The sequence below is a fragment of the Monodelphis domestica genome, chromosome 3, assembly GCF_027887165.1.
Source record: "Monodelphis domestica isolate mMonDom1 chromosome 3, mMonDom1.pri, whole genome shotgun sequence".
Classification (NCBI taxonomy): Eukaryota; Metazoa; Chordata; class Mammalia; order Didelphimorphia; family Didelphidae; genus Monodelphis; species Monodelphis domestica.
The window spans coordinates 371289321-371303211 of NC_077229.1; positions in this window are offsets into that span (position 1 = coordinate 371289321).

Here is a 13891-nt window from a genome sequence, read left to right on the forward strand (position 1 = left end):
AAATACTGTGAATCCATATTAATATAACTATATAAATGAACTAATGAATTTCTGTCATGAATAGGTCCATGGGCATATCTCTATTTAGGAGAGAGGAATAAGCATTACTATAATGCCTTCTATGTGTCAGACACTATATATATTTTTTCTCATTTGAACCTCACAACAACTCATGAAGGTAGGAGCTATCATTATCCCCATTTCTCAGCTGAGGGAACTGAAACAACAACAAAAAAGAAGTCAAGTACATTACCCAGGGTAACATAACTAATAATTGTTAGCAAAAAGATTTGATTCAAGACCCGGAATTCATATCTACCACACTACTTGCCTCTAATATTGGTTAAATTTAATTGATTAAATTTCTTAAGATAGTAAATTTTTATCTAGGAGAGATATTAGAAGTCATCTAGTTCAATTCCCTTATTGCAGGAAAATAAGGACCCTAAAGGTTAAATGATTTACTCAGGACTATATAGGTACTTATTGGGACAAGGTTTAACCTTGATTCACTGATTCCACACTTAGATCTTCTTTTTCTCGTGTTTCTGATTTTTCTGATGATCCTTGAGTTTCAGAATTCTGTGCTTTAAAAACTGCTCCATTTGGAGATGTTGCTATTCAATGAAGCTGAACAGTATTTATTTTCTCTTTGCTGTAGTATTCTCCCTAGAGTCAATATTTCCTCAAATTTCTGAATTGTAAAGCCTGCTTTCATAATAATTCAGAGGGATTTACAGCTGCCTTTCATGTCCTTTAAGATACAAGTGGTTTAACTTACACATAAACATAAATATGAAAAAGACTGTTTTTTTTTCCAAGGACTTTAATATTAAGATGCCAGTCCCCTCCAACTGCTAAGTTATCCTTTCTTCTCTTTGTACAAGACTCTCTTCTATTTGTTTTTAGCCATTAGTGACTTAACTTCTTTCTTACTTATTCTCATTCCAGTGTTTGTTCTGTCTTCACTCTGTCTCATCACATCTGTTTCTAATGTTTCTTGGCTTCTGTGTGAAAAAAAAAAAAGTCTGCCTTACTCCTTTTATTCCTGGTGGCAAATTAGCCAATCACTGCTAGTCTGATGTAATCTCCTGGCTTTTGCCCAGACATCCATGGTGTTTTCATCTTCCAAAGTCATCAAGAACTACTTTTTTGAAAATCACAGGTATTTTGGGCACCTTTTCCAGAAGCCTATCTGAATGGTTTAGATTGTACTCTTTTAGCTTTATACCATATATTTCCCAGGTTCGCTTTCTGATTCCATGAAATAAAAGCACATATTCCATGGATAAGTAGCAGGAAAATAGCAAGAGAATTCAGTTTTTAAAAAAATAATGGACATTATTCCTTGGTCTTCTATAATTCCAAATATTTGATGTCCTACCCCCCATTTTTCAAATTATTATGTTGTCAAAAATAGTTATAGGATAAAAATGCTACATTCATTTTAAATATTTTCCTTAAGTGTATTTTATAAACTTTCTCCTTCCTACTGATTATGTATATATACACACAAACATAGATTTATATACATATGTGTGTTATATGTAACTGTGTCCATGAGTATATACACATATATAAGCATGCATACACATGTGTGTACTGTGTGTATGTATTGTATATAAGGAACTCCTAGTTACCTTTGAGGATGACATAACAATCTCTTTTTTTGATCTCTTGCAGGAGTTTACTTTGTTACTATACATGAAAAATACATCATTTACTGAAATACAGAATAGAAAATTAAAGAGTAAACAATATGGCAGAATTCATGAGCAAGGAGGGATCACTTTTGCTTCAGATGTTAGGGGAGGTAGCATAATTAAATTTGAATTATAACATTAAATATTATACAGCTTTAAAGGCAGCTATAGAAAGGAGAGAATAGATCTTTCAGGCATTAGAAAGTTGTGATTAAAATTAAAATGGTAAGAAAATATGGGACAAGTTTCAGGTATGGAAATTAAATAGTTTGGCTATAGTATAGAGTAAATAAAGGAGACTAGTGTGAGGTAAGCATGAATTGATAAGTTGAATACTACTTTGCTTTCAGACTCAGAGTGGGGTTGGTATTATCATTATTATCATTATTATTATTTTTAAGTATTATTATTATTATTTTGTAAGTCCTAGAAAATACATATGATAGTAGGGAACATAATGATTGATTGACCTAATAGAATAACTGTCATCAGTTTAGGACTTACTCCAGAGCAGTAATAGTATCAGACAGGCATACTTCTTTTAGAGATTAGATCTCTTTATTGAATTCTGTGGATAAATTGAAGAGATCTGAGTAAAAATAGAAGTCTATGTGGTGAGCCCAGGATTACATCTCAGAGGCAGAGAGGACATAGAAGAAAAAGGAACAATTTTCTGAAGGCCTTATAGTGTCACTATCAAAGGTCAGATGAACTAGTCTGAGTAAAGCACTACACAGGGGTGCCAGAGAACTTCACTTTATACTAAATGAGGGGACCTGGGTTCATGACCTGGTTGAAAACTCTCAGTACAAACAAAGAGAAATTCATGAATTTTGCCAGAAGGAATTTTTTGCCTAGCCAAGTTTCACAACTCAAGTAGGATTAGTGTAATGATTTTTGGTTCAGCCACTTTTAATGGAATAAAGGTGCCCAGGAAAATAAATTCATCTGGTTGGGTTATAGAAGGGCACCTAAACAGAGCACTCTGGGATTTTTTTTCCTACCTTGTTTTAAGGCAGTAATTTTCTGCAATAAAGTCCTACACTTATAACTCATTGTGATTTTAAATTGGCCCTCAATTTTGGAAGATTGTGCCAAATGAACAGAGTTCTACTTAAATAGATGACTATCATAGTGGTTAGAGTACAGGAAGTGGAGCTAGGGATTACCTGAGTTTGAATCCCCCCTCAGATACTTAGTAGGTATGCAATACTGGGGAAAGTCTCTTAACCTCTACATTCCTCAGTTTCCTCCTCTCTAATATGAGTATAATAATATCATATATTTCACATGGTAGTTTGGAAGATTAGCTATTAATGTTGATGATGATGATGATACTTATGATTTTATTCATCATCATAATGCTCGAAATGTTTTAAGCACCTCATTCAATGATAAACCTCATTTATATTATTTGAGTGCCAATACACACACACACGCACACACACACATATTATATATATATACATATATATATATATATATATATATATATATATATATATATACATGTACCTATGTAGGATTTAAGTTAATGTGTAATACTTCAAGAATTATTTTTATAAAATTTATTATCTGACAAAATAGAACCAAGTGACTAAGTTTTTCTACCTGCTCAAAATGCCTGCTCCAAAAAAGCTGAGACAGGAAGGAAAGCATGAGCTAGACACAGAACTCCACTGAATATATCTCCTGTCTATGTTAGCATATAATGGCAAGAAGAGAGTAGGGTGCTGGCAAATGGAGTTTTTTGCTGGAGATTGGAGTTTTTAGAGTACCAGATTCAAATTGCACACCTATAATATGCAAGACATATATGCATACACACATATACAGACACAGCCATTTCAGGCAACAAATATACATAAACACACCTATACATGTATGTATTTATGTGTAAAGATGAATTTATATGTGTTTATGACCTTGAATAAGCAACTTTTTGATGTTTGAGGAACTGCAATTTGTATCATTGGACAGAACATTCATATGGATGAAACTGTATATCCTTCAAGATTATTAAGGATACTTATTTCTTCTTACATTTGAGAAGACAACCACCCATCCATGATTTCCCATCCATTGCAATTTTACCCATGTATTTCCATAAGTATTTCAGAGAGGATCTCTGTCCCATTCTAGAGACCTTTTTGCATTTTTAAATATTCATTAGAATATTAGGTTTATACATATTATCCAATATCTAAAACCTCTATTAAACTCTAGATCATTAATTTTATGATATTTTAAGGTTCATGTTTTCATTGGTTTGTTTATGGGCACTTTCTCCAGTGATGGTGATAATAATCCCTCTCTAATTATGAGGATGGTTTTCAAGATTTGCTCTCACAGGAAAATGCATCAGTCAAAAACCACCTTGATGACAAGTCTCTGACTTGTAAACTAACAGGATTAAGGTACATTATTGGACCTATACTAGAAGTCTTTCCAGTTCAAGTTCAGTAGGACCTAATACAGCCTGAGCTATTCTGGGATAGCCCTTAAAAGATTCAGGGTCAATTCTATAGAATGATGAGGACTTCAGTGATATGTTTTAATTATATATTTTAGAAATATTTTAAAAATTCATTGTATTACAATTTATTTTTATAAAACTTATGTTACAAGAATGTTCTTTTCAGCTATTTCATGCCTATTCTGACAAAGCAGCTGCATTTATATTAAATGTCAGATTTCAGACTATAAAATTAATTTAAATTAATGAAGTAATAATTGTCAACCTTTGTTACACATACTTGCTGATTAGAGAATGAAGAAAATGCCATGTCAAAGACAGTGACATTTATTAACAAGCAAACATTAACGATTGGGCTGTTAATATTGACCTCAGGAAAGGTTATTCTGCTAAACATCTTGTGAAATCTAGAATATATGTCAATTCATTTTAGCCTCCATGCCTTTTGAAAACAGTCATATACCATACTATGTTGTTGTTTTTTTTACAAAAATCTCAGTTCACTTATTTAAAATTATTCTCAGTTGTTAAACAATTAGAATATATAAATCTTGAAGAATTTTGTATCTTTACTATTATTTCTCAACTTAAACATTAAGTGGTTAGTGTATCATTAAAGAACACAGCTGAAACAAGGGATCAAAGTAATTTTTTTTTATTTTAGATATTCATTTATTGTATTTATGACTTTACATGTGTGTATGAGTGTGTGTGTGTGTGTGTGTGTGTGCGCAAACAAGTCCACAGGAAGTATTCTACTCTAATTCCTCTTTCTAGTACAGACTTCAGGATGAAAAATTATGGTGGTCATGGAACACGTGAGTTTTCAAAAGCTATGCAACTAGTGTCAGGTCTAGGAGTTTTGACTAATTTGGAAAAGCTGCAAGTATGAGATTCCTGGCAGATTGCTATTATAATTGCCAGAGGGATTGTATAATTGCCATAAAATTAAAAAAAAAAATTCTTTTGAGAAAGAAACATTTCAGGAAAGAGAGCTCAATAACTCTTTGAAGCTAGAAGATGAATTGTTTGAAGAAGGCACCTTGAAGATGGAAGAAAACCTCCACAGCATCAGAAGATCCAGCAGGAACTTTGGAGCATAACTGATTGAACTTTGGGGGGGTTGATCACAAATATTTTGAATGAAAACTTGTATGCCATAGGGGATTACCACCCTAATTGGCTTATCGTCAATGTGCCTAGTAAACATTGGTTTTTTGTCTTTCTCTATCTCTCTTTTATTATCTCTTTATTATCTCCATTTATTATCTCTTTTATTTCCTTCTTATCTCTAAATATTGAATATTATATTTACCTTTAGCTAGAAGATCTTTAGAGATGCAAATTTGCTATGTAATTTGATTCATTGGGGAGACTAGTCTTCCAAAGAATCATAGCAGGGATTGTGAAAGGAAATTCTTGATTCTCTTTGTTTATTCTGAGTTTGCACTTATGAAAAGGGAAGTCCACAAACTCTTACTTCTAGGAAGAAAATTAGCATCTTTAGAGGTGAGAAACTAGTAAGGTACTTGCAAGGGCTCCATTCCTTTTTCTCACTCAAACAATTAGAAATTTGTGAATTCTTTTAAGAGTTCACACCCTCAGAAACCATAAACTTTTTTTGATGAGAAATTGACCCTCAGAGGCCTATGACAAGAGTTGCCAACTTCAGAGGATAAGAAGTGTGACAATTTTGGAAACTCTGATTGACTCCTATGAAGAGGAGCAAGGATAGGAAACCACTACAAAAGCCACAAAATCATTTGGCTGGGAGACTGGTGAAGTTGAGTCTTGTGGAGAGTGTCTCCTGAAGATAGTCTTCAAGAGAACTTCATTGGAGACTGCAGCATGGATTATGACTTCAACTTAGACTGACTACTGTACTACTTAGTTGAGTGAGTAAAAAGACTGATTCCCTTCCTAGTTTACTAAGAGATTCCCTTCCTAGTTTACTAAGAGATTCCCTTCCTAGTTTACTTCCATCCTGGAGGAGGCCATGTGATTATTCACTACCTGCCCTCCTGGCTGAGGACTAGCATAGGTATTTTCTCTAACCTTTTTCACATTTCTCTACTTCATTGTTTACCCTCTATTTTGGTAAATAAACTGTGACCACATTATTTCATATAATTTAAGTCCAACCATTAAATTTAACCTTTACACTATACAATAAAAAAGACTCCATAATTTTGAGGAAACTCATCACCAGATTGTTCGCCATTTAGATCACAGTAACACTTGGAGATCTTTACTAAGGTCTGTACAACTTTAGAGGAGAGTTAATATATACCTTTGAAAGCATGTATACTTGAATTTCAGTTCTATAATATGGAAACTTTATTGCAATTATTTTGTCCCTCATTAAATATTGGGACTTTTACTAGTTTCATTTATTCATGTTTTATCAGGGTTATTTTATTATATATCTCTCAAATAAGTAGTAGGAATCAATCAATGCTAAAATATTGATTGTCAGATGGATGACTGACCAGATAACTCCAAGAGAAGTAAAAGATTGAGAAGCTCCCTGGATGAGGGACAGATAGTTATCAATAAGAACAAAGATCTAATAGATTTGATTTATAGGTTAAATGTGTCAAGTCACTATATAAACTTTTGTAAGTCTGTCTAGACTAGATGCATCAGATCTAGTACAGAGTACTACAGAGAGTACAGAAGACAACATAAAAGTATATGCCACATGAATATTGGTTATGGAAACTGGGAATGTTTAGCTTCTAGAGATGACTCAGGGAGGATGGCTTCAAGTAATTGAAGAGTTCTCATATGGAAGAGGTAATAGATAACTTATATCTCCTATGTATATCTATATCTTCAGTCTAGTGTCTAAAGCACAGCACAAGATGCAATGAATTAATCTTAAAGAAATGAATTTATGCTTCAAACCAGTAAAAACTTCATAGTGGTCAGAGCTATCCCAAAATAGAATAAGGTGCTTTAAAAGGTGATAAGTCCCTGCTCACTGGAAGATATTATAGGGATTTCATTCAGGTAAGATTTGGACTAGATGGATAGTGTCTCCTTCTAAATGTAAAGTGTCTATGACAATTAGCCTAGTGAAGAAACGACATGGAAAGGACAGGATAGCTATCTGCAAGTATTTGAAAACTTGTCATGTTAAAGAGGTTTAAGAGATATTCTATTTAGCCAAGGGCAGAAATAAAAGGAATAAAAGGAAATTGATAACAGATTTAATTTGTTAAATTAGACATGTTTCAAGCTGGGCCTGATTCATCTAATCCCTTGATAATTGAGGCTAAATATTGTAACCAAATGAAACACTCATAGGTGAGTCTGGATTTTTTTTAAGGGGTTTATTGAACTATAGCTGGAGAAGTCTATTCAACAAGTTCAGGTGCTGAGGATAACTTGATTGGATTCAACTGAACAAATATCCCTTGGCTATATTACTCATCATGATACATCAGTCAAACCTCTCCAGTCCTATGCTCTGATAATGAGGAAGTAATGTCCACAGTCTGCACCTTTAGTTCCTGGGGGAACTATGATTAGTACCTTGAGTGAAAACAAAATTTGAGGATATGCCTTAATACATTTAAGGAAAACCTATCCTATTCTGCAAGGGTGGAGGAGTTAAGAAATTATTCCTACAAGAAGATGTAATAAAATTATCAAATTTGCCTAAAAATTGAGTTATCCAAAAGTAAAATGAATTTTCTCAGGAGGGAGTAGATTCTACTTATTTGGGGCAAGGTGGGGATGAGTAATTATTAATCACTTGATACATGTTAGGCTCTATTCTAAGAGTTTCACAATTATCTCATTTGGTCCTTACAACAATTTAATGGGAAATCTTTAAGTAGAGGATAGGTGACCACCTGTTGGAAATGTTGTAGAGATGATTATTGGTAAGCATAAACTGAACTAGATGACCTTTGAAGTCTTTTACCAATTAGATTCTGTAAATAAGAGATTCATAAACACATAGCAGCATATTCCATCATACATCCAAAATTCATATTAGCATATAGCAATTTTTCTTAAAACAAACTAAATATATTATGTAATACACTAAAGAATTTTAGTTAGCACAGTAAGACTTAATACCCATTGACCAATCATATTAGATTAGTTTTCTTTGAACTAAAGAAATAAATGTTAGTAGAAAAGTATTATAGCAAAGAGAAATAATGATATAATTAAAATAATGAAATGTTTTGCTTTGCAGTACTCTTTCTGAATAAACATTTATTTTTAACATTATTTTCTCTTAGGTTTTGTCTCAGATTCTCTTTCTCTGCCTCACAACCTTCCCAAACCTAATGAGAAGTCAAATAACATGTATCAATTATACATATGAAATCATGCAAAATATATTTCCATTTTAGTCACACATCAAAAAAAAAAGAAAAACAAAATGAAATGAGAAAATTACACTTCAATTTATATTCAGATTTTATCACTTCTTTCTCTCAAGTTGACTAGCACTTTTCCATCATGAATCCTTTGGGATTGCTTTAGATCATTGAAATGGTTTAAGTAGCCATATCATTCAGTTGATCATCATTAAAACATCACTATTACTATGCACAATGATCACTCTATTTTTCTCACCTTATTTTGTATCAGTTTATATGTCTTGCTAGTTTTTTTCTGAAACTTCCCCCCTTGTCATTTGTTATAGGACTAAATCAAAATAATATATAACAATTTGATCTGTGATTCCCTAACTGATCTAATTCTTTACTGTCACAAAAAGCTTCATTAAATATTTTTGTACAAATAGGTCATTTTCCTTTTTATTTGATAACTTTGGGGCACAGACTTAGTGGTAGTATTAGTGGATCAAAGAGTATCTTTAATATTTTTGTAATAGATAATAGATTATTCTACAGAATGGTGGAACCAGTTCATCATTCCACCACCATTTCATTAATGCTTAATTATTTTCCCTCTATTATCATTATCATTTCTGGTAGATGTGAGATGGTAACTAAGTTATTTTAATTTGTATTTCTTTAGTCTATAGTAATTTAAAGCATTTTATATGTCTATAGATATCTTCAATTATTTCTTTTGAAAACTGCCTATTCATACCCTTGACCATTTATCAATGGAGGAAAATCACTTTTATGAATTAAACTCAGTTCCTTATATATTTGAGAAATGAGTCCTTTATCAGAATAATTTGGTGTAATTTTAAAATATTTTATATTATGTCATTTCTATGGTACCTGTTAGCAAAATATAGCTTCCCTTATTATCTCCTCCAAGTAGATCTATTTTTGCTTGAGCTTTGTCTGAATTATGATAGTTATCCCTGTCTTTTTTTCTTTAATTAAGCATAATAGTCTGTTCTAGATCTTTCTTTTTAATTCTATATGTATCTTTCTTCCAAGAGCTCAGGGCCAGTCTTGCTCACAGCTTCAAGGGTCCTTCAGTTAAGTGTGGCAGCAAAGGCATAAATGAGTGATGAAAGAGTTATGTGTGTCAGCCTGGGGCCAAGCTTTGTATGGAACTGATCCCACCAGGCCCAGAGTTAGCCTTTATTTTTATACCCAAATGAATACATATTCAAGATACATGCTCAAATACAGATAATTGGATAAGTGACACATTAACTTTTAACAAATCATTTGATTAACATTCTGTGATCATTCTATATACTTATATTGTTACTATTGATTCTGATAGGATACACAAACCTTTTTCAAAAGATAAATAATTTTGCCACAGGTGGAGTAGCTAGAGGTTAGTTTTCTCATTAACCTGTGAGGTGCTTGAGCTTGAGGATAATCAAAGAAAATCATTTCTTACTTATAATAAAAATAGATAATCAATCAGAAGTTCTAGAGACAATCGACAAACTGCAGCCAAGTTGAGGGATCAAAGGGGTAACAGAAACACAACTCAGTTTTAATATTAAAGTAATAATTTTTTAAGAGTTTCATGGGGAGTTCGCAAGATTGACTTCAGTTGTTAATTAATTCACTGAGGCATAGTGTATAAGCCTCTCCCTAGAATAATTGATGTATTGGCTTAGGATAATTTGTTCTGTGAATGGGAGTGGGAAGTTTCTGAGCACAGCTTTCTTAAGAGTTATATGCATAAGCAGAAGTTAATCCATGTGTAACAGTTAAATTAGTCTCTAATAATAAAAGTATTATATTTTTAGAGGTTTATTAAAGATTATTAGAAAGCAAGGATAAAAAATAATAAGCCACATGCTCAGGGCTGATCAGCCCATTCACAGCCTACTTACAACATGTTGCAATCTCTGAGTAGAGGAAGAGAGCTCAAAGTAGGCAGAAAGCCCTTTAAATAATAATTTGTTGTCTCTCATTCAGGTGAGGACTCAGGTGAGATTATAGGGAATTCTGGGAAGTACCAAAGACTTCTGGGGATTGAAGTCTGGGGTTCAAATCTCCATTTTTACACATGATAGACTTTTGTGTTTGGTTTTGTGAGTATGACCTTTTGGTGGTATTCTGGGGGAAATGTGCGAGTATTTTGCTCTTAAATTATTTTTCCTGAAGCTGGGGAGAGAATAATATTCATAGCAATTCTAATAATAAGGGGTATTGGTTAGAGAAGTCACACAGAGTGGGGATGAGTAGGTGTCTCCATCATGCCAAGGAGCCACTTTGTGACCTCCTGGCTTCCATGCATGACCGTGTCAAGACATCATGGCTTTATGGCCTCCAGCAGCTTTCTGTTTCAAGTGTCTTTTTTATACAACATGTCTTTGGATTCTGGTTTCAAACACATTCTATTATCTGCTTCCATTTTATTAGTTAAATTGTCCCATTCATTCACAGTTATGATTTCTATGTGTCTCCCTACATTCTATTTTTAAAATTATTATAATTTATTTCCAGGTATCTCAGTCCCTGAACCCCTCCCTACATCATAGAAGGTATCATCTGGCAAAAAAATAAGCATAGTAGATTACATCTTTTGCGTTTTTATTTCTCAGTTCATTCTATGGTGGTAAACACAAGTTATTCTTCAAATATTAAATCTGTGACTGTATATAATATTCTCTTTCTTCTAATAATTTTACTCAACATTATCTCACGTAGTTATATACAAGTTTTTAAAAAAATATTAATCTGTTAATCATTCATTCTCTCTTTTTATCCTGTGGCTCCTTAATTTTTTTTTTAAATCCACACTTTTGCTACTAAACACAGCCTCCTTTAATGCACTTTCAATTTTATCATTCAACTTCTTCAATGATTTATCCCCTATACCTTCTATTTATCTATTGGGTAAAATAGATTTATATATCCAACTTTTTATGTATGTATACCTATATACACATATATATTTTATGTATGTATATATGTGTGTACATATTCCTCCTTTTGAACTAGTGAGGTTCAAGCACTGCCTTCCATAGCTCTATTTCCCCCTCTAGTAAAAAAAGTTTTTCCTTATATATCTCTTTCATTTAAGAACATTTTTCACATTTTGACTCTCCCTTTTTTCCTCTCCAAGTACATTTTTCTTTCTCATTCTTATTTTTCTTTCTTTTCTTTGTTTTTCCTTTTTTTCTTCTTTTTCCTTTTTCTTTCTTTCCTTCTTTCCTTCCTTCCTTCCTTCCTTCCTTCCTTCCTTCCTTCCTTCCTTCCTTCCTTCCTTCCTTCCTTCCTTCCTTCCTTCCTTCCTTCCTTCCTTCCTTCCTTCCTTCTTTCTTTCTTTCTTTCTTTCTTTCTTTCTTTCTTTCTTTCTTTCTTTCTTTCTTTCTTTCTTTCTTTCTTTCTTTCTTTCTTTCTTTCTTTCTTTCTTTCTTTCTTTCTTTCTTTCTTTCTTTCTTTCTTTCTTTCTTTCTTTCTTTCTTTCTTTCTTTCTTTCTTTCTTTCTTTCTTTCTTTCTTTCTTTCTTTCTTTCTTTCTTTCTTTTCTTTCTTTCTTTCTTTCTTTCTTTCTTTCTTTCTTTCTTTCTTTCTTTCTTTCTTTCTTTCTTTCTTTCTTTCTTTCTTTCTTTCTTTCTTTCTTTCTTTCTTTCTTTCTTTCTTTCTTTCTTTCTTTCTTTCTTTCTTTCTTTCTTTCTTTCTCTCTTCTTTTGGTGATAATTGCAATATAAGCAACTCCTGCCCATGGCCTCTGCTTATGTAAATTTCTTCTACTTGCCATAATCATAATAAAGTTCTAAAGAGTTGCATATATCATCTTCCCATAAAAGAATATGAACAGTAAAACTTTAATGAGTCCCTTATGATTACTCTTTTTATGATTACTTTTTAATGCTTCTCTTATGTATTCTGTTTGATTGCCAAATTTGCTACCTATTTCTGGTCTTTTTATGTTAGAAGACTTCAATATTTCTGTATTTCTTCTTTGACTTAGGAGCTCTAAAATTTGGCTACAATATTCCTAGAATTATTCATTTTGGTAAATCTTTTAGGAGTTGGTATATTAACTATTTCAATATCCACTTTATGCTCTATATGAGATGTTGGGTAACTTTCTTTGAAAATTTCTTGAAATGAGTTCTAAGTTATATTTTTATCATGCATTTCAAATAGTTTGAAAATTCATAAATTATCTGTCCTTGTCCATATTTTCCAGGTTTGTTGTTTTCCATTGCAATGTTTCACATTTTCTTCTTTTTTTTTCACTTTTGGCCCTATTTTTTTGATCCTTGAAATTTCATAAATCATTATTTTCCACATAACCAATTTTGATTTTTAAGGAAATATTTTCTTCAGTGAGCTTTACCAACTCCTTTTCCATTTGATAGTTCATTTTATTTTTAGCAGTTCTTTTCTTCAGTGAATATTAGTACTTCTTTTTTTTTTATTTGGTCTATTGTCCTTTTAAAATATTTCTGTTCTTCAGTGTATTCTTGTGCCTCTTTTCCCATTAAGACAAATCTGTTTGTTAAGGTGCTTTTCCCCTAAGATTTTAATTCTCTTTTCATAATTTTCTTGCATTGCACTAATTTCTTTTCCATTTTTTCTTTTATCACTCTTAATTCTTTCTTTGTTCTCAGAAATTCTTCTGGCCTTTGGTCCAATTAACAGTTGTTATTTGAGGCTTTGCTTATAATTTTTTTTTTTTCAAATTGTAGTCTTCTTCTATGTTTATGTCTGAGTCTTCCTTCCCACCAAAACAGTATTTTCTGGTCAAGTTCCTTTGTTGTTGTTGTTTCATCATTTACATAGGCTACTTATTTACTTTGACCTTCTCTTTAAAGTTGGATTCTGTTCATCTTGGGATGGGACAAGTTTCAGGCTTTACTGTGCTACTGTTTTCAGAACTACTTCTAATGGGCATGCAAGTTTTCAGGTCTTCCAAGGTGATGCTATACAGGAAGAGGTGTGGCTATTTCTTTCATTTTGAGTTCTTATCTTTACCTAGTAATAAACCTTATTCCCTTGTAGTTTCAAAAATTATTGTTACTCTTAGCCCTAGAATTTTGACAATGTCCCCTATCACCACAAGGCTACCTTTCCATTTATGAATGAACCCAGATCTTTGTGTTGTAATACAAGCACTCATCTCTACTCTGTAACTGGGAACCAGAACTGCCTGCAATCAATAGAGTTACCAATCAGCATCAGCTGCATCCAGTGCAAGAAAAGGTTCCCCTATCATCTTTTTCCATGATACTTTGGGTTACCTTTCATGTATACATACATTTATATATGTTTTTTCCCCCTTATTACAATACAATTAAAAGATTCAAGCTAATCTTTACTTTTTCCTCTCAAGGAATAAAATCA